The following is a 23,810-nucleotide window of genomic DNA, read 5'->3' as shown; positions in this document are numbered from 1 at the left end:
TTCCCCATTCAAATGCATGTAACAGTGAGAAACGCACTGTCTTGGCGAAAGAAAGCGTTTTTGTACAACTTCATAGAAATAGCTGTAACTTTTGATAGAAGACTCGGATACACATGTTTATGGCTTTATCTTATAGAACTCAAGGTCTCCGTGCTGGGCAAACAGGTTTTGCAGCTGTTTGAGCTAAGATTTCCAAGTTATTCACATAATGAAAACTTATACTTTGTTTCGGTCGAGTTCCCCATTCAAATGCATGTAACAGTGAGAAACGCACTGTCTTGGCGAAAGAAAGCGTTTTTGTACAACTTCATATAAATAGCTGTAACTTTTGATAGAAGACTCGGATACACATGTTTATGGCTTTATCTTATAGAACTCAAGGTCTCCGTGCTGGGCAAACAGGTTTTGCAGCTGTTTGAGCTAAGATTTCCAAGTTATTCACATAATGAAAACTTATACTTTGTTTCGGTCGAGTTCCCCATTCAAATGCATGTAACAGTGAGAAACGCACTGTCTTGGCGAAAGAAAGCGTTTTTGTACAACTTCATATAAATAGCTGTAACTTTTGATAGAAGACTCGGATACACATGTTTATGGCTTTATCTTATAGAACTCAAGGTCTCCGTGCTGGGCAAACAGGTTTTGCAGCTGTTTGAGCTAAGATTTCCAAGTTATTCACATAATGAAAACCTATACTTTGTTTCGGTCGAGTTCCCCATTCAAATGCATGTAACAGTGAGAAACGCACTGTCTTGGCGAAAGAAAGCGTTTTTGTACAACTTCATAGAAATAGCTGTAACTTTTGATAGAAGACTCAGACAAACATGTTTATGGCTTTATCTTATAGAACTCAAGGTCTACGTGCTGGGAAAACAGGTTTTGCAGCTGTTTGAGCTAAGATTTCCAAGTTATTCACATAATGAAAACTTATACTTTGTTTCGGTCGAGTTCCCCATTCAAATGCATGTAACAGTGAGAAACGCACTGTCTTGGCGAAAGAAAGTGTTTTTGTACAACTTCATAGAAATAGCTGTAACTTTTGATAGAAGACTCGGATACACATGTTTATGGCTTTATCTTATAGAACTCAAGGTCTCCGTGCTGGGCAAACAGGTTTTGCAGCTGTTTGAGCTAAGATTTCCAAGTTATTCACATAATGAAAACTTATACTTTGTTTCGGTCGAGTTCCCCATTCAAATGCATGTAACAGTGAGAAACGCACTGTCTTGGCGAAAGAAAGCGTTTTTGTACAACTTCATAGAAATAGCTGTAACTTTTGATAGAAGACTCAGACAAACATGTTTATGGCCTTATATTATAGACCTCAAGGTCTCCGTGCTGGGAAAACAGGTTTTGCAGCTGTTTGAGCTAAGATTTCCAAGTTATTCACATAATGAAAACCTATACTTTGTTTCGGTCGAGTTCCCCATTCAAATGCATGTAACAGTGAGAAACGCACTGTCTTGGCGAAAGAAAGCGTTTTTGTACAACTTCATAGAAATAGCTGTAACTTTTGATAGAAGACTCAGACAAACATGTTTATGGCCTTATATTATAGAACTCAAGGTCTCCGTGCTGGGAAATCAGGTTTTGCAGCTGTTTGAGCTAAGATTTCCAAGTTATTCACATAATGAAAACTTATACTTTGTTTCGGTCGAGTTCCCCATTCAAATGCATGTACCAGTGAGAAACGCACTGTCTTGGCGAAAGAAAGCGTTTTTGTACAACTTCATAGAAATAGCTGTAACTTTTGATAGAAGACTCAGACAAACATGTTTATGGCTTTATCTTATAGAACTCAAGGTTTCCGTGCTGGGAAAACAGGTTTTGCAGCTGTTTGAGCTAAGATTTCCAAGTTATTCACATAATGAAAACCTATACTTTGTTTCGGTCGAGTTCCCCATTCAAATGCATGTAACAGTGAGAAACGCACTGTCTTGGCGAAAGAAAGCGTTTTTGTACAACTTCATATAAATAGCTGTAACTTTTGATAGAAGACTCGGATACACATGTTTATGGCTTTATCTTATAGAACTCAAGGTCTCCGTGCTGGGCAAACAGGTTTTGCAGCTGTTTGAGCTAAGATTTCCAAGTTATTCACATAATGAAAACCTATACTTTGTTTCGGTCGAGTTCCCCATTCAAATGCATGTAACAGTGAGAAACGCACTGTCTTGGCGAAAGAAAGCGTTTTTGTACAACTTCATAGAAATAGCTGTAACTTTTGATAGAAGACTCAGACAAACATGTTTATGGCTTTATCTTATAGAACTCAAGGTCTACGTGCTGGGAAAACAGGTTTTGCAGCTGTTTGAGCTAAGAGTTCCAAGTTATTCACATAATGAAAACTTATACTTTGTTTCGGTCGAGTTCCCCATTCAAATGCATGTAACAGTGAGAAACGCACTGTCTTGGCGAAAGAAAGCTATTTTGTACAACTTCATAGAAATAGCTGTAACTTTTGATAGAAGACTCGGATACACATGTTTATGGCTTTATCTTATAGAACTCAAGGTCTCCGTGCTGGGCAAACAGGTTTTGCAGCTGTTTGAGCTAAGATTTCCAAGTTATTCACATAATGAAAACTTATACTTTGTTTCGGTCGAGTTCCCCATTCAAATGCATGTAACAGTGAGAAACGCACTGTCTTGGCGAAAGAAAGCGTTTTTGTACAACTTCATAGAAATAGCTGTAACTTTTGATAGAAGACTCAGACAAACATGTTTATGGCCTTATATTATAGAACTCAAGGTCTCCGTGCTGGGAAAACAGGTTTTGCAGCTGTTTGAGCTAAGATTTCCAAGTTATTCACATAATGAAAACTTATACTTTGTTTCGGTCGAGTTCCCCATTCAAATGCATGTAACAGTGAGAAACGCACTGTCTTGGCGAAAGAAAGCGTTTTTGTACAACTTCATAGAAATAGCTGTAACTTTTGATAGAAGACTCAGACAAACATGTTTATGGCTTTATCTTATAGAACTCAAGGTCCCCGTGCTGGGAAAACAGGTTTTGCAGCTGTTTGAGCTAAGATTTCCAAGTTATTCACATAATGAAAACCTATACTTTGTTTCGGTCGAGTTCCCCATTCAAATGCATGTAACAGTGAGAAACGCACTGTCTTGGCGAAAGAAAGCGTTTTTGTACAACTTCATAGAAATAGCTGTAACTTTTGATAGAAGACTCAGACAAACATGTTTATGGCTTTATCTTATAGAACTCAAGGTCTCCGTGCTGGGCAAACAGGTTTTGCAGCTGTTTGAGCTAAGATTTCCAAGTTATTCACATAATGAAAACCTATACTTTGTTTCGGTCGAGTTCCCCATTCAAATGCATGTAACAGTGAGAAACGCACTGTCTTGGCGAAAGAAAGCGTTTTTGTACAACTTCATAGAAATAGCTGTAACTTTTGATAGAAGACTCAGACAAACATGTTTATGGCTTTATCTTATAGAACTCAAGGTCTACGTGCTGGGAAAACAGGTTTTGCAGCTGTTTGAGCTAAGAGTTCCAAGTTATTCACATAATGAAAACTTATACTTTGTTTCGGTCGAGTTCCCCATTCAAATGCATGTAACAGTGAGAAACGCACTGTCTTGGCGAAAGAAAGCTATTTTGTACAACTTCATAGAAATAGCTGTAACTTTTGATAGAAGACTCGGATACACATGTTTATGGCTTTATCTTATAGAACTCAAGGTCTCCGTGCTGGGCAAACAGGTTTTGCAGCTGTTTGAGCTAAGATTTCCAAGTTATTCACATAATGAAAACTTATACTTTGTTTCGGTCGAGTTCCCCATTCAAATGCATGTAACAGTGAGAAACGCACTGTCTTGGCGAAAGAAAGCGTTTTTGTACAACTTCATAGAAATAGCTGTAACTTTTGATAGAAGACTCAGACAAACATGTTTATGGCCTTATATTATAGAACTCAAGGTCTCCGTGCTGGGAAAACAGGTTTTGCAGCTGTTTGAGCTAAGATTTCCAAGTTATTCACATAATGAAAACTTATACTTTGTTTCGGTCGAGTTCCCCATTCAAATGCATGTAACAGTGAGAAACGCACTGTCTTGGCGAAAGAAAGCGTTTTTGTACAACTTCATAGAAATAGCTGTAACTTTTGATAGAAGACTCAGACAAACATGTTTATGGCTTTATCTTATAGAACTCAAGGTCCCCGTGCTGGGAAAACAGGTTTTGCAGCTGTTTGAGCTAAGATTTCCAAGTTATTCACATAATGAAAACCTATACTTTGTTTCGGTCGAGTTCCCCATTCAAATGCATGTAACAGTGAGAAACGCACTGTCTTGGCGAAAGAAAGCGTTTTTGTACAACTTCATAGAAATAGCTGTAACTTTTGATAGAAGACTCAGACAAACATGTTTATGGCTTTATCTTATAGAACTCAAGGTTTCCGTGCTGGGAAAACAGGTTTTGCAGCTGTTTGAGCTAAGATTTCCAAGTTATTCACATAATGAAAACCTATACTTTGTTTCGGTCGAGTTCCCCATTCAAATGCATGTAACAGTGAGAAACGCACTGTCTTGGCGAAAGAAAGCGTTTTTGTACAACTTCATAGAAATAGCTGTAACTTTTGATAGAAGACTCGGATACACATGTTTATGGCTTTATCTTATAGAACTCAAGGTCTCCGTGCTGGGCAAACAGGTTTTGCAGCTGTTTGAGCTAAGATTTCCAAGTTATTCACATAATGAAAACTTATACTTTGTTTCGGTCGAGTTCCCCATTCAAATGCATGTAACAGTGAGAAACGCACTGTCTTGGCGAAAGAAAGCGTTTTTGTACAACTTCATATAAATAGCTGTAACTTTTGATAGAAGACTCGGATACACATGTTTATGGCTTTATCTTATAGAACTCAAGGTCTCCGTGCTGGGCAAACAGGTTTTGCAGCTGTTTGAGCTAAGATTTCCAAGTTATTCACATAATGAAAACTTATACTTTGTTTCGGTCGAGTTCCCCATTCAAATGCATGTAACAGTGAGAAACGCACTGTCTTGGCGAAAGAAAGCGTTTTTGTACAACTTCATATAAATAGCTGTAACTTTTGATAGAAGACTCGGATACACATGTTTATGGCTTTATCTTATAGAACTCAAGGTCTCCGTGCTGGGCAAACAGGTTTTGCAGCTGTTTGAGCTAAGATTTCCAAGTTATTCACATAATGAAAACCTATACTTTGTTTCGGTCGAGTTCCCCATTCAAATGCATGTAACAGTGAGAAACGCACTGTCTTGGCGAAAGAAAGCGTTTTTGTAGAACTTCATAGAAATAGCTGTAACTTTTGATAGAAGACTCAGACAAACATGTTTATGGCTTTATCTTATAGAACTCAAGGTTTCCGTGCTGGGAAAACAGGTTTTGCAGCTGTTTGAGCTAAGATTTCCAAGTTATTCACATAATGAAAACCTATACTTTGTTTCGGTCGAGTTCCCCATTCAAATGCATGTAACAGTGAGAAACGCACTGTCTTGGCGAAAGAAAGCGTTTTTGTACAACTTCATATAAATAGCTGTAACTTTTGATAGAAGACTCGGATACACATGTTTATGGCTTTATCTTATAGAACTCAAGGTCTCCGTGCTGGGCAAACAGGTTTTGCAGCTGTTTGAGCTAAGATTTCCAAGTTATTCACATAATGAAAACTTATACTTTGTTTCGGTCGAGTTCCCCATTCAAATGCATGTAACAGTGAGAAACGCACTGTCTTGGCGAAAGAAAGCGTTTTTGTACAACTTCATAGAAATAGCTGTAACTTTTGATAGAAGACTCGGATACACATGTTTATGGCTTTATCTTATAGAACTCAAGGTCTCCGTGCTGGGCAAACAGGTTTTGCAGCTGTTTGAGCTAAGATTTCCAAGTTATTCACATAATGAAAACCTATACTTTGTTTCGGTCGAGTTCCCCATTCAAATGCATGTAACAGTGAGAAACGCACTGTCTTGGCGAAAGAAAGCGTTTTTGTACAACTTCATAGAAATAGCTGTAACTTTTGATAGAAGACTCAGACAAACATGTTTATGGCTTTATCTTATAGAACTCAAGGTCTACGTGCTGGGAAAACAGGTTTTGCAGCTGTTTGAGCTAAGATTTCCAAGTTATTCACATAATGAAAACTTATACTTTGTTTCGGTCGAGTTCCCCATTCAAATGCATGTAACAGTGAGAAACGCACTGTCTTGGCGAAAGAAAGCGTTTTTGTACAACTTCATAGAAATAGCTGTAACTTTTGATAGAAGACTCGGATACACATGTTTATGGCTTTATCTTATAGAACTCAAGGTCTCCGTGCTGGGCAAACAGGTTTTGCAGCTGTTTGAGCTAAGATTTCCAAGTTATTCACATAATGAAAACTTATACTTTGTTTCGGTCGAGTTCCCCATTCAAATGCATGTAACAGTGAGAAACGCACTGTCTTGGCGAAAGAAAGCGTTTTTGTACAACTTCATAGAAATAGCTGTAACTTTTGATAGAAGACTCAGACAAACATGTTTATGGCCTTATATTATAGACCTCAAGGTCTCCGTGCTGGGAAAACAGGTTTTGCAGCTGTTTGAGCTAAGATTTCCAAGTTATTCACATAATGAAAACCTATACTTTGTTTCGGTCGAGTTCCCCATTCAAATGCATGTAACAGTGAGAAACGCACTGTCTTGGCGAAAGAAAGCGTTTTTGTACAACTTCATAGAAATAGCTGTAACTTTTGATAGAAGACTCAGACAAACATGTTTATGGCCTTATATTATAGAACTCAAGGTCTCCGTGCTGGGAAATCAGGTTTTGCAGCTGTTTGAGCTAAGATTTCCAAGTTATTCACATAATGAAAACTTATACTTTGTTTCGGTCGAGTTCCCCATTCAAATGCATGTACCAGTGAGAAACGCACTGTCTTGGCGAAAGAAAGCGTTTTTGTACAACTTCATAGAAATAGCTGTAACTTTTGATAGAAGACTCAGACAAACATGTTTATGGCCTTATATTATAGAACTCAAGGTCTCCGTGCTGGGAAAACAGGTTTTGCAGCTGTTTGAGCTAAGATTTCCAAGTTATTCACATAATGAAAACTTATACTTTGTTTCGGTCGAGTTCCCCATTCAAATGCATGTAACAGTGAGAAACGCACTGTCTTGGCGAAAGAAAGCGTTTTTGTACAACTTCATAGAAATAGCTGTAACTTTTGATAGAAGACTCAGACAAACATGTTTATGGCTTTATCTTATAGAACTCAAGGTCCCCGTGCTGGGAAAACAGGTTTTGCAGCTGTTTGAGCTAAGATTTCCAAGTTATTCACATAATGAAAACTTATACTTTGTTTCGGTCGAGTTCCCCATTCAAATGCATGTAACAGTGAGAAACGCACTGTCTTGGCGAAAGAAAGCGTTTTTGTACAACTTCATAGAAATAGCTGTAACTTTTGATAGAAGACTCAGACAAACATGTTTATGGCCTTATATTATAGAACTCAAGGTCTCCGTGCTGGGAAAACAGGTTTTGCAGCTGTTTGAGCTAAGATTTCCAAGTTATTCACATAATGAAAACTTATACTTTGTTTCGGTCGAGTTCCCCATTCAAATGCATGTAACAGTGAGAAACGCACTGTCTTGGCGAAAGAAAGCGTTTTTGTACAACTTCATAGAAATAGCTGTAACTTTTGATAGAAGACTCAGACAAACATGTTTATGGCTTTATCTTATAGAACTCAAGGTCTCCGTGCTGGGAAAACAGGTTTTGCAGCTGTTTGAGCTAAGATTTCCAAGTTATTCACATAATGAAAACCTATACTTTGTTTCGGTCGAGTTCCCCATTCAAATGCATGTAACAGTGAGAAACGCACTGTCTTGGCGAAAGAAAGCGTTTTTGTACAACTTCATAGAAATAGCTGTAACTTTTGATAGAAGACTCAGACAAACATGTTTATGGCTTTATCTTATAGAACTCAAGGTTTCCGTGCTGGGAAAACAGGTTTTGCAGCTGTTTGAGCTAAGATTTCCAAGTTATTCACATAATGAAAACCTATACTTTGTTTCGGTCGAGTTCCCCATTCAAATGCATGTAACAGTGAGAAACGCACTGTCTTGGCGAAAGAAAGCGTTTTTGTACAACTTCATAGAAATAGCTGTAACTTTTGATAGAAGACTCAGACAAACATGTTTATGGCTTTATCTTATAGAACTCAAGGTTTCCGTGCTGGGAAAACAGGTTTTGCAGCTGTTTGAGCTAAGATTTCCAAGTTATTCACATAATGAAAACCTATACTTTGTTTCGGTCGAGTTCCCCATTCAAATGCATGTAACAGTGAGAAACGCACTGTCTTGGCGAAAGAAAGCGTTTTTGTACAACTTCATAGAAATAGCTGTAACTTTTGATAGAAGACTCGGATACACATGTTTATGGCTTTATCTTATAGAACTCAAGGTCTCCGTGCTGGGCAAACAGGTTTTGCAGCTGTTTGAGCTAAGATTTCCAAGTTATTCACATAATGAAAACTTATACTTTGTTTCGGTCGAGTTCCCCATTCAAATGCATGTAACAGTGAGAAACGCACTGTCTTGGCGAAAGAAAGCGTTTTTGTACAACTTCATATAAATAGCTGTAACTTTTGATAGAAGACTCGGATACACATGTTTATGGCTTTATCTTATAGAACTCAAGGTCTCCGTGCTGGGCAAACAGGTTTTGCAGCTGTTTGAGCTAAGATTTCCAAGTTATTCACATAATGAAAACTTATACTTTGTTTCGGTCGAGTTCCCCATTCAAATGCATGTAACAGTGAGAAACGCACTGTCTTGGCGAAAGAAAGCGTTTTTGTACAACTTCATAGAAATAGCTGTAACTTTTGATAGAAGACTCGGATACACATGTTTATGGCTTTATCTTATAGAACTCAAGGTCTCCGTGCTGGGCAAACAGGTTTTGCAGCTGTTTGAGCTAAGATTTCCAAGTTATTCACATAATGAAAACCTATACTTTGTTTCGGTCGAGTTCCCCATTCAAATGCATGTAACAGTGAGAAACGCACTGTCTTGGCGAAAGAAAGCGTTTTTGTACAACTTCATAGAAATAGCTGTAACTTTTGATAGAAGACTCAGACAAACATGTTTATGGCTTTATCTTATAGAACTCAAGGTCTACGTGCTGGGAAAACAGGTTTTGCAGCTGTTTGAGCTAAGATTTCCAAGTTATTCACATAATGAAAACTTATACTTTGTTTCGGTCGAGTTCCCCATTCAAATGCATGTAACAGTGAGAAACGCACTGTCTTGGCGAAAGAAAGCGTTTTTGTACAACTTCATAGAAATAGCTGTAACTTTTGATAGAAGACTCGGATACACATGTTTATGGCTTTATCTTATAGAACTCAAGGTCTCCGTGCTGGGCAAACAGGTTTTGCAGCTGTTTGAGCTAAGATTTCCAAGTTATTCACATAATGAAAACTTATACTTTGTTTCGGTCGAGTTCCCCATTCAAATGCATGTAACAGTGAGAAACGCACTGTCTTGGCGAAAGAAAGCGTTTTTGTACAACTTCATAGAAATAGCTGTAACTTTTGATAGAAGACTCAGACAAACATGTTTATGGCCTTATATTATAGACCTCAAGGTCTCCGTGCTGGGAAAACAGGTTTTGCAGCTGTTTGAGCTAAGATTTCCAAGTTATTCACATAATGAAAACCTATACTTTGTTTCGGTCGAGTTCCCCATTCAAATGCATGTAACAGTGAGAAACGCACTGTCTTGGCGAAAGAAAGCGTTTTTGTACAACTTCATAGAAATAGCTGTAACTTTTGATAGAAGACTCAGACAAACATGTTTATGGCCTTATATTATAGAACTCAAGGTCTCCGTGCTGGGAAATCAGGTTTTGCAGCTGTTTGAGCTAAGATTTCCAAGTTATTCACATAATGAAAACTTATACTTTGTTTCGGTCGAGTTCCCCATTCAAATGCATGTAACAGTGAGAAACGCACTGTCTTGGCGAAAGAAAGCGTTTTTGTACAACTTCATAGAAATAGCTGTAACTTTTGATAGAAGACTCAGACAAACATGTTTATGGCCTTATATTATAGAACTCAAGGTCTCCGTGCTGGGAAAACAGGTTTTGCAGCTGTTTGAGCTAAGATTTCCAAGTTATTCACATAATGAAAACTTATACTTTGTTTCGGTCGAGTTCCCCATTCAAATGCATGTAACAGTGAGAAACGCACTGTCTTGGCGAAAGAAAGCGTTTTTGTACAACTTCATAGAAATAGCTGTAACTTTTGATAGAAGACTCAGACAAACATGTTTATGGCTTTATCTTATAGAACTCAAGGTCCCCGTGCTGGGAAAACAGGTTTTGCAGCTGTTTGAGCTAAGATTTCCAAGTTATTCACATAATGAAAACTTATACTTTGTTTCGGTCGAGTTCCCCATTCAAATGCATGTAACAGTGAGAAACGCACTGTCTTGGCGAAAGAAAGCGTTTTTGTACAACTTCATAGAAATAGCTGTAACTTTTGATAGAAGACTCAGACAAACATGTTTATGGCCTTATATTATAGAACTCAAGGTCTCCGTGCTGGGAAAACAGGTTTTGCAGCTGTTTGAGCTAAGATTTCCAAGTTATTCACATAATGAAAACTTATACTTTGTTTCGGTCGAGTTCCCCATTCAAATGCATGTAACAGTGAGAAACGCACTGTCTTGGCGAAAGAAAGCGTTTTTGTACAACTTCATAGAAATAGCTGTAACTTTTGATAGAAGACTCAGACAAACATGTTTATGGCTTTATCTTATAGAACTCAAGGTCTCCGTGCTGGGAAAACAGGTTTTGCAGCTGTTTGAGCTAAGATTTCCAAGTTATTCACATAATGAAAACCTATACTTTGTTTCGGTCGAGTTCCCCATTCAAATGCATGTAACAGTGAGAAACGCACTGTCTTGGCGAAAGAAAGCGTTTTTGTACAACTTCATAGAAATAGCTGTAACTTTTGATAGAAGACTCAGACAAACATGTTTATGGCTTTATCTTATAGAACTCAAGGTTTCCGTGCTGGGAAAACAGGTTTTGCAGCTGTTTGAGCTAAGATTTCCAAGTTATTCACATAATGAAAACCTATACTTTGTTTCGGTCGAGTTCCCCATTCAAATGCATGTAACAGTGAGAAACGCACTGTCTTGGCGAAAGAAAGCGTTTTTGTACAACTTCATAGAAATAGCTGTAACTTTTGATAGAAGACTCAGACAAACATGTTTATGGCTTTATCTTATAGAACTCAAGGTTTCCGTGCTGGGAAAACAGGTTTTGCAGCTGTTTGAGCTAAGATTTCCAAGTTATTCACATAATGAAAACCTATACTTTGTTTCGGTCGAGTTCCCCATTCAAATGCATGTAACAGTGAGAAACGCACTGTCTTGGCGAAAGAAAGCGTTTTTGTACAACTTCATAGAAATAGCTGTAACTTTTGATAGAAGACTCGGATACACATGTTTATGGCTTTATCTTATAGAACTCAAGGTCTCCGTGCTGGGCAAACAGGTTTTGCAGCTGTTTGAGCTAAGATTTCCAAGTTATTCACATAATGAAAACTTATACTTTGTTTCGGTCGAGTTCCCCATTCAAATGCATGTAACAGTGAGAAACGCACTGTCTTGGCGAAAGAAAGCGTTTTTGTACAACTTCATATAAATAGCTGTAACTTTTGATAGAAGACTCGGATACACATGTTTATGGCTTTATCTTATAGAACTCAAGGTCTCCGTGCTGGGCAAACAGGTTTTGCAGCTGTTTGAGCTAAGATTTCCAAGTTATTCACATAATGAAAACTTATACTTTGTTTCGGTCGAGTTCCCCATTCAAATGCATGTAACAGTGAGAAACGCACTGTCTTGGCGAAAGAAAGCGTTTTTGTACAACTTCATATAAATAGCTGTAACTTTTGATAGAAGACTCGGATACACATGTTTATGGCTTTATCTTATAGAACTCAAGGTCTCCGTGCTGGGCAAACAGGTTTTGCAGCTGTTTGAGCTAAGATTTCCAAGTTATTCACATAATGAAAACCTATACTTTGTTTCGGTCGAGTTCCCCATTCAAATGCATGTAACAGTGAGAAACGCACTGTCTTGGCGAAAGAAAGCGTTTTTGTACAACTTCATAGAAATAGCTGTAACTTTTGATAGAAGACTCAGACAAACATGTTTATGGCTTTATCTTATAGAACTCAAGGTCTCCGTGCTGGGCAAACAGGTTTTGCAGCTGTTTGAGCTAAGATTTCCAAGTTATTCACATAATGAAAACTTATACTTTGTTTCGGTCGAGTTCCCCATTCAAATGCATGTAACAGTGAGAAACGCACTGTCTTGGCGAAAGAAAGCGTTTTTGTACAACTTCATATAAATAGCTGTAACTTTTGATAGAAGACTCGGATACACATGTTTATGGCTTTATCTTATAGAACTCAAGGTCTCCGTGCTGGGCAAACAGGTTTTGCAGCTGTTTGAGCTAAGATTTCCAAGTTATTCACATAATGAAAACCTATACTTTGTTTCGGTCGAGTTCCCCATTCAAATGCATGTAACAGTGAGAAACGCACTGTCTTGGCGAAAGAAAGCGTTTTTGTACAACTTCATAGAAATAGCTGTAACTTTTGATAGAAGACTCAGACAAACATGTTTATGGCTTTATCTTATAGAACTCAAGGTTTCCGTGCTGGGAAAACAGGTTTTGCAGCTGTTTGAGCTAAGATTTCCAAGTTATTCACATAATGAAAACCTATACTTTGTTTCGGTCGAGTTCCCCATTCAAATGCATGTAACAGTGAGAAACGCACTGTCTTGGCGAAAGAAAGCGTTTTTGTACAACTTCATATAAATAGCTGTAACTTTTGATAGAAGACTCGGATACACATGTTTATGGCTTTATCTTATAGAACTCAAGGTCTCCGTGCTGGGCAAACAGGTTTTGCAGCTGTTTGAGCTAAGATTTCCAAGTTATTCACATAATGAAAACTTATACTTTGTTTCGGTCGAGTTCCCCATTCAAATGCATGTAACAGTGAGAAACGCACTGTCTTGGCGAAAGAAAGCGTTTTTGTACAACTTCATATAAATAGCTGTAACTTTTGATAGAAGACTCGGATACACATGTTTATGGCTTTATCTTATAGAACTCAAGGTCTCCGTGCTGGGCAAACAGGTTTTGCAGCTGTTTGAGCTAAGATTTCCAAGTTATTCACATAATGAAAACCTATACTTTGTTTCGGTCGAGTTCCCCATTCAAATGCATGTAACAGTGAGAAACGCACTGTCTTGGCGAAAGAAAGCGTTTTTGTACAACTTCATAGAAATAGCTGTAACTTTTGATAGAAGACTCAGACAAACATGTTTATGGCTTTATCTTATAGAACTCAAGGTCTACGTGCTGGGAAAACAGGTTTTGCAGCTGTTTGAGCTAAGATTTCCAAGTTATTCACATAATGAAAACTTATACTTTGTTTCGGTCGAGTTCCCCATTCAAATGCATGTAACAGTGAGAAACGCACTGTCTTGGCGAAAGAAAGCGTTTTTGTACAACTTCATAGAAATAGCTGTAACTTTTGATAGAAGACTCGGATACACATGTTTATGGCTTTATCTTATAGAACTCAAGGTCTCCGTGCTGGGCAAACAGGTTTTGCAGCTGTTTGAGCTAAGATTTCCAAGTTATTCACATAATGAAAACTTATACTTTGTTTCGGTCGAGTTCCCCATTCAAATGCATGTAACAGTGAGAAACGCACTGTCTTGGCGAAAGAAAGCGTTTTTGTACAACTTCATAGAAATAGCTGTAACTTTTGATAGAAGACTCAGACAAACATGTTTATGGCCTTATATTATAGACCTCAAGGTCTCCGTGCTGGGAAAACAGGTTTTGCAGCTGTTTGAGCTAAGATTTCCAAGTTATTCACATAATGAAAACCTATACTTTGTTTCGGTCGAGTTCCCCATTCAAATGCATGTAACAGTGAGAAACGCACTGTCTTGGCGAAAGAAAGCGTTTTTGTACAACTTCATAGAAATAGCTGTAACTTTTGATAGAAGACTCAGACAAACATGTTTATGGCCTTATATTATAGAACTCAAGGTCTCCGTGCTGGGAAATCAGGTTTTGCAGCTGTTTGAGCTAAGATTTCCAAGTTATTCACATAATGAAAACTTATACTTTGTTTCGGTCGAGTTCCCCATTCAAATGCATGTACCAGTGAGAAACGCACTGTCTTGGCGAAAGAAAGCGTTTTTGTACAACTTCATAGCTTTTGATAGAAGACTCAGACAAACATGTTTATGGCCTTATATTATAGAACTCAAGGTCTCCGTGCTGGGAAAACAGGTTTTGCAGCTGTTTGAGCTAAGATTTCCAAGTTATTCACATAATGAAAACTTATACTTTGTTTCGGTCGAGTTCCCCATTCAAATGCATGTAACAGTGAGAAACGCACTGTCTTGGCGAAAGAAAGCGTTTTTGTACAACTTCATAGAAATAGCTGTAACTTTTGATAGAAGACTCAGACAAACATGTTTATGGCTTTATCTTATAGAACTCAAGGTCCCCGTGCTGGGAAAACAGGTTTTGCAGCTGTTTGAGCTAAGATTTCCAAGTTATTCACATAATGAAAACCTATACTTTGTTTCGGTCGAGTTCCCCATTCAAATGCATGTAACAGTGAGAAACGCACTGTCTTGGCGAAAGAAAGCGTTTTTGTACAACTTCATAGAAATAGCTGTAACTTTTGATAGAAGACTCAGACAAACATGTTTATGGCTTTATCTTATAGAACTCAAGGTCTCCGTGCTGGGAAAACAGGTTTTGCAGCTGTTTGAGCTAAGATTTCCAAGTTATTCACATAATGAAAACTTATACTTTGTTTCGGTCGAGTTCCCCATTCAAATGCATGTAACAGTGAGAAACGCACTGTCTTGGCGAAAGAAAGCGTTTTTGTACAACTTCATAGAAATAGCTGTAACTTTTGATAGAAGACTCGGATACACATGTTTATGGCTTTATCTTATAGAACTCAAGGTCTCCGTGCTGGGAAAACAGGTTTTGCAGCTGTTTGAGCTAAGATTTCCAAGTTATTCACATAATGAAAACTTATACTTTGTTTCGGTCGAGTTCCCCATTCAAATGCATGTAACAGTGAGAAACGCACTGTCTTGGCGAAAGAAAGCGTTTTTGTACAACTTCATATAAATAGCTGTAACTTTTGATAGAAGACTCAGACAAACATGTTTATGGCTTTATCTTATAGAACTCAAGGTCTCCGTGCTGGGAAAACAGGTTTTGCAGCTGTTTGAGCTAAGATTTCCAAGTTATTCACATAATGAAAACTTATACTTTGTTTCGGTCGAGTTCCCCATTCAAATGCATGTAACAGTGAGAAACGCACTGTCTTGGCGAAAGAAAGCGTTTTTGTACAACTTCATATAAATAGCTGTAACTTTTGATAGAAGACTCGGATACACATGTTTATGGCTTTATCTTATAGAACTCAAGGTCTCCGTGCTGGGCAAACAGGTTTTGCAGCTGTTTGAGCTAAGATTTCCAAGTTATTCACATAATGAAAACCTATACTTTGTTTCGGTCGAGTTCCCCATTCAAATGCATGTAACAGTGAGAAACGCACTGTCTTGGCGAAAGAAAGCGTTTTTGTACAACTTCATAGAAATAGCTGTAACTTTTGATAGAAGACTCAGACAAACATGTTTATGGCTTTATCTTATAGAACTCAAGGTTTCCGTGCTGGGAAAACAGGTTTTGCAGCTGTTTGAGCTAAGATTTCCAAGTTATTCACATAATGAAAACCTATACTTTGTTTCGGTCGAGTTCCCCATTCAAATGCATGTAACAGTGAGAAACGCACTGTCTTGGCGAAAGAAAGCGTTTTTGTACAACTTCATATAAATAGCTGTAACTTTTGATAGAAGACTCGGATACACATGTTTATGGCTTTATCTTATAGAACTCAAGGTCTCCGTGCTGGGCAAACAGGTTTTGCAGCTGTTTGAGCTAAGATTTCCAAGTTATTCACATAATGAAAACTTATACTTTGTTTCGGTCGAGTTCCCCATTCAAATGCATGTAACAGTGAGAAACGCACTGTCTTGGCGAAAGAAAGCGTTTTTGTACAACTTCATATAAATAGCTGTAACTTTTGATAGAAGACTCGGATACACATGTTTATGGCTTTATCTTATAGAACTCAAGGTCTCCGTGCTGGGCAAACAGGTTTTGCAGCTGTTTGAGCTAAGATTTCCAAGTTATTCACATAATGAAAACCTATACTTTGTTTCGGTCGAGTTCCCCATTCAAATGCATGTAACAGTGAGAAACGCACTGTCTTGGCGAAAGAAAGCGTTTTTGTACAACTTCATAGAAATAGCTGTAACTTTTGATAGAAGACTCAGACAAACATGTTTATGGCTTTATCTTATAGAACTCAAGGTCTACGTGCTGGGAAAACAGGTTTTGCAGCTGTTTGAGCTAAGATTTCCAAGTTATTCACATAATGAAAACTTATACTTTGTTTCGGTCGAGTTCCCCATTCAAATGCATGTAACAGTGAGAAACGCACTGTCTTGGCGAAAGAAAGCGTTTTTGTACAACTTCATAGAAATAGCTGTAACTTTTGATAGAAGACTCGGATACACATGTTTATGGCTTTATCTTATAGAACTCAAGGTCTCCGTGCTGGGCAAACAGGTTTTGCAGCTGTTTGAGCTAAGATTTCCAAGTTATTCACATAATGAAAACTTATACTTTGTTTCGGTCGAGTTCCCCATTCAAATGCATGTAACAGTGAGAAACGCACTGTCTTGGCGAAAGAAAGCGTTTTTGTACAACTTCATAGAAATAGCTGTAACTTTTGATAGAAGACTCAGACAAACATGTTTATGGCCTTATATTATAGACCTCAAGGTCTCCGTGCTGGGAAAACAGGTTTTGCAGCTGTTTGAGCTAAGATTTCCAAGTTATTCACATAATGAAAACCTATACTTTGTTTCGGTCGAGTTCCCCATTCAAATGCATGTAACAGTGAGAAACGCACTGTCTTGGCGAAAGAAAGCGTTTTTGTACAACTTCATAGAAATAGCTGTAACTTTTGATAGAAGACTCAGACAAACATGTTTATGGCCTTATATTATAGAACTCAAGGTCTCCGTGCTGGGAAATCAGGTTTTGCAGCTGTTTGAGCTAAGATTTCCAAGTTATTCACATAATGAAAACTTATACTTTGTTTCGGTCGAGTTCCCCATTCAAATGCATGTACCAGTGAGAAACGCACTGTCTTGGCGAAAGAAAGCGTTTTTGTACAACTTCATAGCTTTTGATAGAAGACTCAGACAAACATGTTTATGGCCTTATATTATAGAACTCAAGGTCTCCGTGCTGGGAAAACAGGTTTTGCAGCTGTTTGAGCTAAGATTTCCAAGTTATTCACATAATGAAAACTTATACTTTGTTTCGGTCGAGTTCCCCATTCAAATGCATGTAACAGTGAGAAACGCACTGTCTTGGCGAAAGAAAGCGTTTTTGTACAACTTCATAGAAATAGCTGTAACTTTTGATAGAAGACTCAGACAAACATGTTTATGGCTTTATCTTATAGAACTCAAGGTCCCCGTGCTGGGAAAACAGGTTTTGCAGCTGTTTGAGCTAAGATTTCCAAGTTATTCACATAATGAAAACCTATACTTTGTTTCGGTCGAGTTCCCCATTCAAATGCATGTAACAGTGAGAAACGCACTGTCTTGGCGAAAGAAAGCGTTTTTGTACAACTTCATAGAAATAGCTGTAACTTTTGATAGAAGACTCAGACAAACATGTTTATGGCTTTATCTTATAGAACTCAAGGTCCCCGTGCTGGGAAAACAGGTTTTGCAGCTGTTTGAGCTAAGATTTCCAAGTTATTCACATAATGAAAACTTATACTTTGTTTCGGTCGAGTTCCCCATTCAAATGCATGTAACAGTGAGAAACGCACTGTCTTGGCGAAAGAAAGCGTTTTTGTACAACTTCATAGAAATAGCTGTAACTTTTGATAGAAGACTCGGATACACATGTTTATGGCTTTATCTTATAGAACTCAAGGTCTCCGTGCTGGGAAAACAGGTTTTGCAGCTGTTTGAGCTAAGATTTCCAAGTTATTCACATAATGAAAACTTATACTTTGTTTCGGTCGAGTTCCCCATTCAAATGCATGTAACAGTGAGAAACGCACTGTCTTGGCGAAAGAAAGCGTTTTTGTACAACTTCATATAAATAGCTGTAACTTTTGATAGAAGACTCAGACAAACATGTTTATGGCTTTATCTTATAGAACTTAAGGTCCCCGTGCTGGGAAAACAGGTTTTGCAGCTGTTTGAGCTAAGATTTCCAAGTTATTCACATAATGAAAACTTATACTTTGTTTCGGTCGAGTTCCCCATTCAAATGCATGTACCAGTGAGAAACGCACTGTCTTGGCGAAAGAAAGCGTTTTTGTACAACTTCATATAAATAGCTGTAACTTTTGATAGAAGACTCGGATACACATGTTTATGGCTTTATCTTATAGAACTCAAGGTCTCCGTGCTTGGCAAACAGGTTTTGCAGCTGTTTGAGCTAAGATTTCCAAGTTATTCACATAATGAAAACCTATACTTTGTTTCGGTCGAGTTCCCCATTCAAATGCATGTAACAGTGAGAAACGCACTGTCTTGGCGAAAGAAAGCGTTTTTGTACAACTTCATAGAAATAGCTGTAACTTTTGATAGAAGACTCAGACAAACATGTTTATGGCTTTATCTTATAGAACTCAAGGTCTACGTGCTGGGAAAACAGGTTTTGCAGCTGTTTGAGCTAAGATTTCCAAGTTATTCACATAATGAAAACTTATACTTTGTTTCGGTCGAGTTCCCCATTCAAATGCATGTAACAGTGAGAAACGCACTGTCTTGGCGAAAGAAAGCTATTTTGTACAACTTCATAGAAATAGCTGTAACTTTTGATAGAAGACTCGGATACACATGTTTATGGCTTTATCTTATAGAACTCAAGGTCTCCGTGCTGGGCAAACAGGTTTTGCAGCTGTTTGAGCTAAGATTTCCAAGTTATTCACATAATGAAAACCTATACTTTGTTTCGGTCGAGTTCCCCATTCAAATGCATGTAACAGTGAGAAACGCACTGTCTTGGCGAAAGAAAGCGTTTTTGTACAACTTCATAGAAATAGCTGTAACTTTTGATAGAAGACTCAGACAAACATGTTTATGGCTTTATCTTATAGAACTCAAGGTCTACGTGCTGGGAAAACAGGTTTTGCAGCTGTTTGAGCTAAGATTTCCAAGTTATTCACATAATGAAAACTTATACTTTGTTTCGGTCGAGTTCCCCATTCAAATGCATGTAACAGTGAGAAACGCACTGTCTTGGCGAAAGAAAGCTATTTTGTACAACTTCATAGAAATAGCTGTAACTTTTGATAGAAGACTCAGACAAACATGTTTATGGCTTTATCTTATAGAACTCAAGGTCTACGTGCTGGGAAAACAGGTTTTGCAGCTGTTTGAGCTAAGATTTCCAAGTTATTCACATAATGAAAACTTATACTTTGTTTCGGTCGAGTTCCCCATTCAAATGCATGTAACAGTGAGAAACGCACTGTCTTGGCGAAAGAAAGCGTTTTTGTACAACTTCATAGAAATAGCTGTAACTTTTGATAGAAGACTCGGATACACATGTTTATGGCCTTATATTATAGAACTCAAGGTCTCCGTGCTGGGAAAACAGGTTTTGCAGCTGTTTGAGCTAAGATTTCCAAGTTATTCACATAATGAAAACTTATACTTTGTTTCGGTCGAGTTCCCCATTCAAATGCATGTAACAGTGAGAAACGCACTGTCTTGGCGAAAGAAAGCGTTTTTGTACAACTTCATAGAAATAGCTGTAACTTTTGATAGAAGACTCGGATACACATGTTTATGGCCTTATATTATAGAACTCAAGGTCTCCGTGCTGGGAAAACAGGTTTTGCAGCTGTTTGAGCTAAGATTTCCAAGTTATTCACATAATGAAAACTTATACTTTGTTTCGGTCGAGTTCCCCATTCAAATGCATGTAACAGTGAGAAACGCACTGTCTTGGCGAAAGAAAGCGTTTTTGTACAACTTCATAGAAATAGCTGTAACTTTTGATAGAAGACTCAGACAAACATGTTTATGGCTTTATCTTATAGAACTCAAGGTCCCCGTGCTGGGAAAACAGGTTTTGCAGCTGTTTGAGCTAAGATTTCCAAGTTATTCACATAATGAAAACCTATACTTTGTTTCGGTCGAGTTCCCCATTCAAATGCATGTAACAGTGAGAAACGCACTGTCTTGGCGAAAGAAAGCGTTTTTGTACAACTTCATAGAAATAGCTGTAACTTTTGATAGAAGACTCAGACAAACATGTTTATGGCTTTATCTTATAGAACTCAAGGTTTCCGTGCTGGGAAAACAGGTTTTGCAGCTGTTTGAGCTAAGATTTCCAAGTTATTCACATAATGAAAACCTATACTTTGTTTCGGTCGAGTTCCCCATTCAAATGCATGTAACAGTGAGAAACGCACTGTCTTGGCGAAAGAAAGCGTTTTTGTACAACTTCATAGAAATAGCTGTAACTTTTGATAGAAGACTCAGACAAACATGTTTATGGCTTTATCTTATAGAACTCAAGGTCTACGTGCTGGGAAAACAGGTTTTGCAGCTGTTTGAGCTAAGATTTCCAAGTTATTCACATAATGAAAACTTATACTTTGTTTCGGTCGAGTTCCCCATTCAAATGCATGTAACAGTGAGAAACGCACTGTCTTGGCGAAAGAAAGCGTTTTTGTACAACTTCATAGAAATAGCTGTAACTTTTGATAGAAGACTCAGACAAACATGTTTATGGCCTTATATTATAGACCTCAAGGTGTCCGTGCTGGCAAAACAGGTTTTGCAGCTGTTTGAGCTAAGATTTCCAAGTTATTCACATAATGAAAACCTATACTTTGTTTCGGTCGAGTTCCCCATTCAAATGCATGTAACAGTGAGAAACGCACTGTCTTGGCGAAAGAAAGCGTTTTTGTACAACTTCATATAAATAGCTGTAACTTTTGATAGAAGACTCGGATACACATGTTTATGGCTTTATCTTATAGAACTCAAGGTCTCCGTGCTGGGCAAACAGGTTTTGCAGCTGTTTGAGCTAAGATTTCCAAGTTATTCACATAATGAAAACCTATACTTTGTTTCGGTCGAGTTCCCCATTCAAATGCATGTAACAGTGAGAAACGCACTGTCTTGGCGAAAGAAAGCGTTTTTGTACAACTTCATAGAAATAGCTGTAACTTTTGATAGAAGACTCAGACAAACATGTTTATGGCTTTATCTTATAGAACTCAAGGTCTACGTGCTGGGAAAACAGGTTTTGCAGCTGTTTGAGCTAAGATTTCCAAGTTATTCACATAATGAAAACTTATACTTTGTTTCGGTCGAGTTCCCCATTCAAATGCATGTAACAGTGAGAAACGCACTGTCTTGGCGAAAGAAAGCTATTTTGTACAACTTCATAGAAATAGCTGTAACTTTTGATAGAAGACTCGGATACACATGTTTATGGCTTTATCTTATAGAACTCAAGGTCTACGTGCTGGGCAAACAGGTTTTGCAGCTGTTTGAGCTAAGATTTCCAAGTTATTCACATAATGAAAACTTATACTTTGTTTCGGTCGAGTTCCCCATTCAAATGCATGTAACAGTGAGAAACGCACTGTCTTGGCGAAAGAAAGCGTTTTTGTACAACTTCATAGAAATAGCTGTAACTTTTGATAGAAGACTCAGACAAACATGTTTATGGCCTTATATTATAGAACTCAAGGTCTCCGTGCTGGGAAAACAGGTTTTGCAGCTGTTTGAGCTAAGATTTCCAAGTTATTCACATAATGAAAACTTATACTTTGTTTCGGTCGAGTTCCCCATTCAAATGCATGTACCAGTGAGAAACGCACTGTCTTGGCGAAAGAAAGCGTTTTTGTACAACTTCATAGAAATAGCTGTAACTTTTGATAGAAGACTCAGACAAACATGTTTATGGCCTTATATTATAGAACTCAAGGTCTCCGTGCTGGGAAAACAGGTTTTGCAGCTGTTTGAGCTAAGATTTCCAAGTTATTCACATAATGAAAACTTATACTTTGTTTCGGTCGAGTTCCCCATTCAAATGCATGTAACAGTGAGAAACGCACTGTCTTGGCGAAAGAAAGCGTTTTTGTACAACTTCATAGAAATAGCTGTAACTTTTGATAGAAGACTCAGACAAACATGTTTATGGCTTTATCTTATAGAACTCAAGGTCTACGTGCTGGGAAAACAGGTTTTGCAGCTGTTTGAGCTAAGATTTCCAAGTTATTCACATAATGAAAACTTATACTTTGTTTCGGTCGAGTTCCCCATTCAAATGCATGTAACAGTGAGAAACGCACTGTCTTGGCGAAAGAAAGCTATTTTGTACAACTTCATAGAAATAGCTGTAACTTTTGATAGAAGACTCGGATACACATGTTTATGGCTTTATCTTATAGAACTCAAGGTCTCCGTGCTGGGCAAACAGGTTTTGCAGCTGTTTGAGCTAAGATTTCCAAGTTATTCACATAATGAAAACCTATACTTTGTTTCGGTCGAGTTCCCCATTCAAATGCATGTAACAGTGAGAAACGCACTGTCTTGGCGAAAGAAAGCGTTTTTGTACAACTTCATAGAAATAGCTGTAACTTTTGATAGAAGACTCAGACAAACATGTTTATGGCTTTATCTTATAGAACTCAAGGTCTACGTGCTGGGAAAACAGGTTTTGCAGCTGTTTGAGCTAAGATTTCCAAGTTATTCACATAATGAAAACTTATACTTTGTTTCGGTCGAGTTCCCCATTCAAATGCATGTAACAGTGAGAAACGCACTGTCTTGGCGAAAGAAAGCGTTTTTGTACAACTTCATAGAAATAGCTGTAACTTTTGATAGAAGACTCAGACAAACATGTTTATGGCTTTATCTTATAGAACTCAAGGTTTCCGTGCTGGGAAAACAGGTTTTGCAGCTGTTTGAGCTAAGATTTCCAAGTTATTCACATAATGAAAACCTATACTTTGTTTCGGTCGAGTTCCCCATTCAAATGCATGTAACAGTGAGAAACGCACTGTCTTGGCGAAAGAAAGCGTTTTTGTACAACTTCATAGAAATAGCTGTAACTTTTGATAGAAGACTCAGACAAACATGTTTATGGCTTTATCTTATAGAACTCAAGGTCTACGTGCTGGGAAAACAGGTTTTGCAGCTGTTTGAGCTAAGATTTCCAAGTTATTCACATAATGAAAACTTATACTTTGTTTCGGTCGAGTTCCCCATTCAAATGCATGTAACAGTGAGAAACGCACTGTCTTGGCGAAAGAAAGCGTTTTTGTACAACTTCATAGAAATAGCTGTAACTTTTGATAGAAGACTCAGACAAACATGTTTATGGCTTTATCTTATAGAACTCAAGGTCCCCGTGCTGGGAAAACAGGTTTTGCAGCTGTTTGAGCTAAGATTTCCAAGTTATTCACATAATGAAAACCTATACTTTGTTTCGGTCGAGTTCCCCATTCAAATGCATGTAACAGTGAGAAACGCACTGTCTTGGCGAAAGAAAGCGTTTTTGTACAACTTCATAGAAATAGCTGTAACTTTTGATAGAAGACTCAGACAAACATGTTTATGGCTTTATCTTAT

Source organism: Rhamphochromis longiceps, linkage group LG4, assembly GCF_057381845.1.
Source record: "Rhamphochromis longiceps isolate RC_006_pf linkage group LG4, R_longiceps_female_GT1.1, whole genome shotgun sequence".
Lineage (NCBI taxonomy): Eukaryota > Metazoa > Chordata > Actinopteri > Cichliformes > Cichlidae > Rhamphochromis > Rhamphochromis longiceps.
This window is presented reverse-complemented; position numbering follows the sequence as displayed.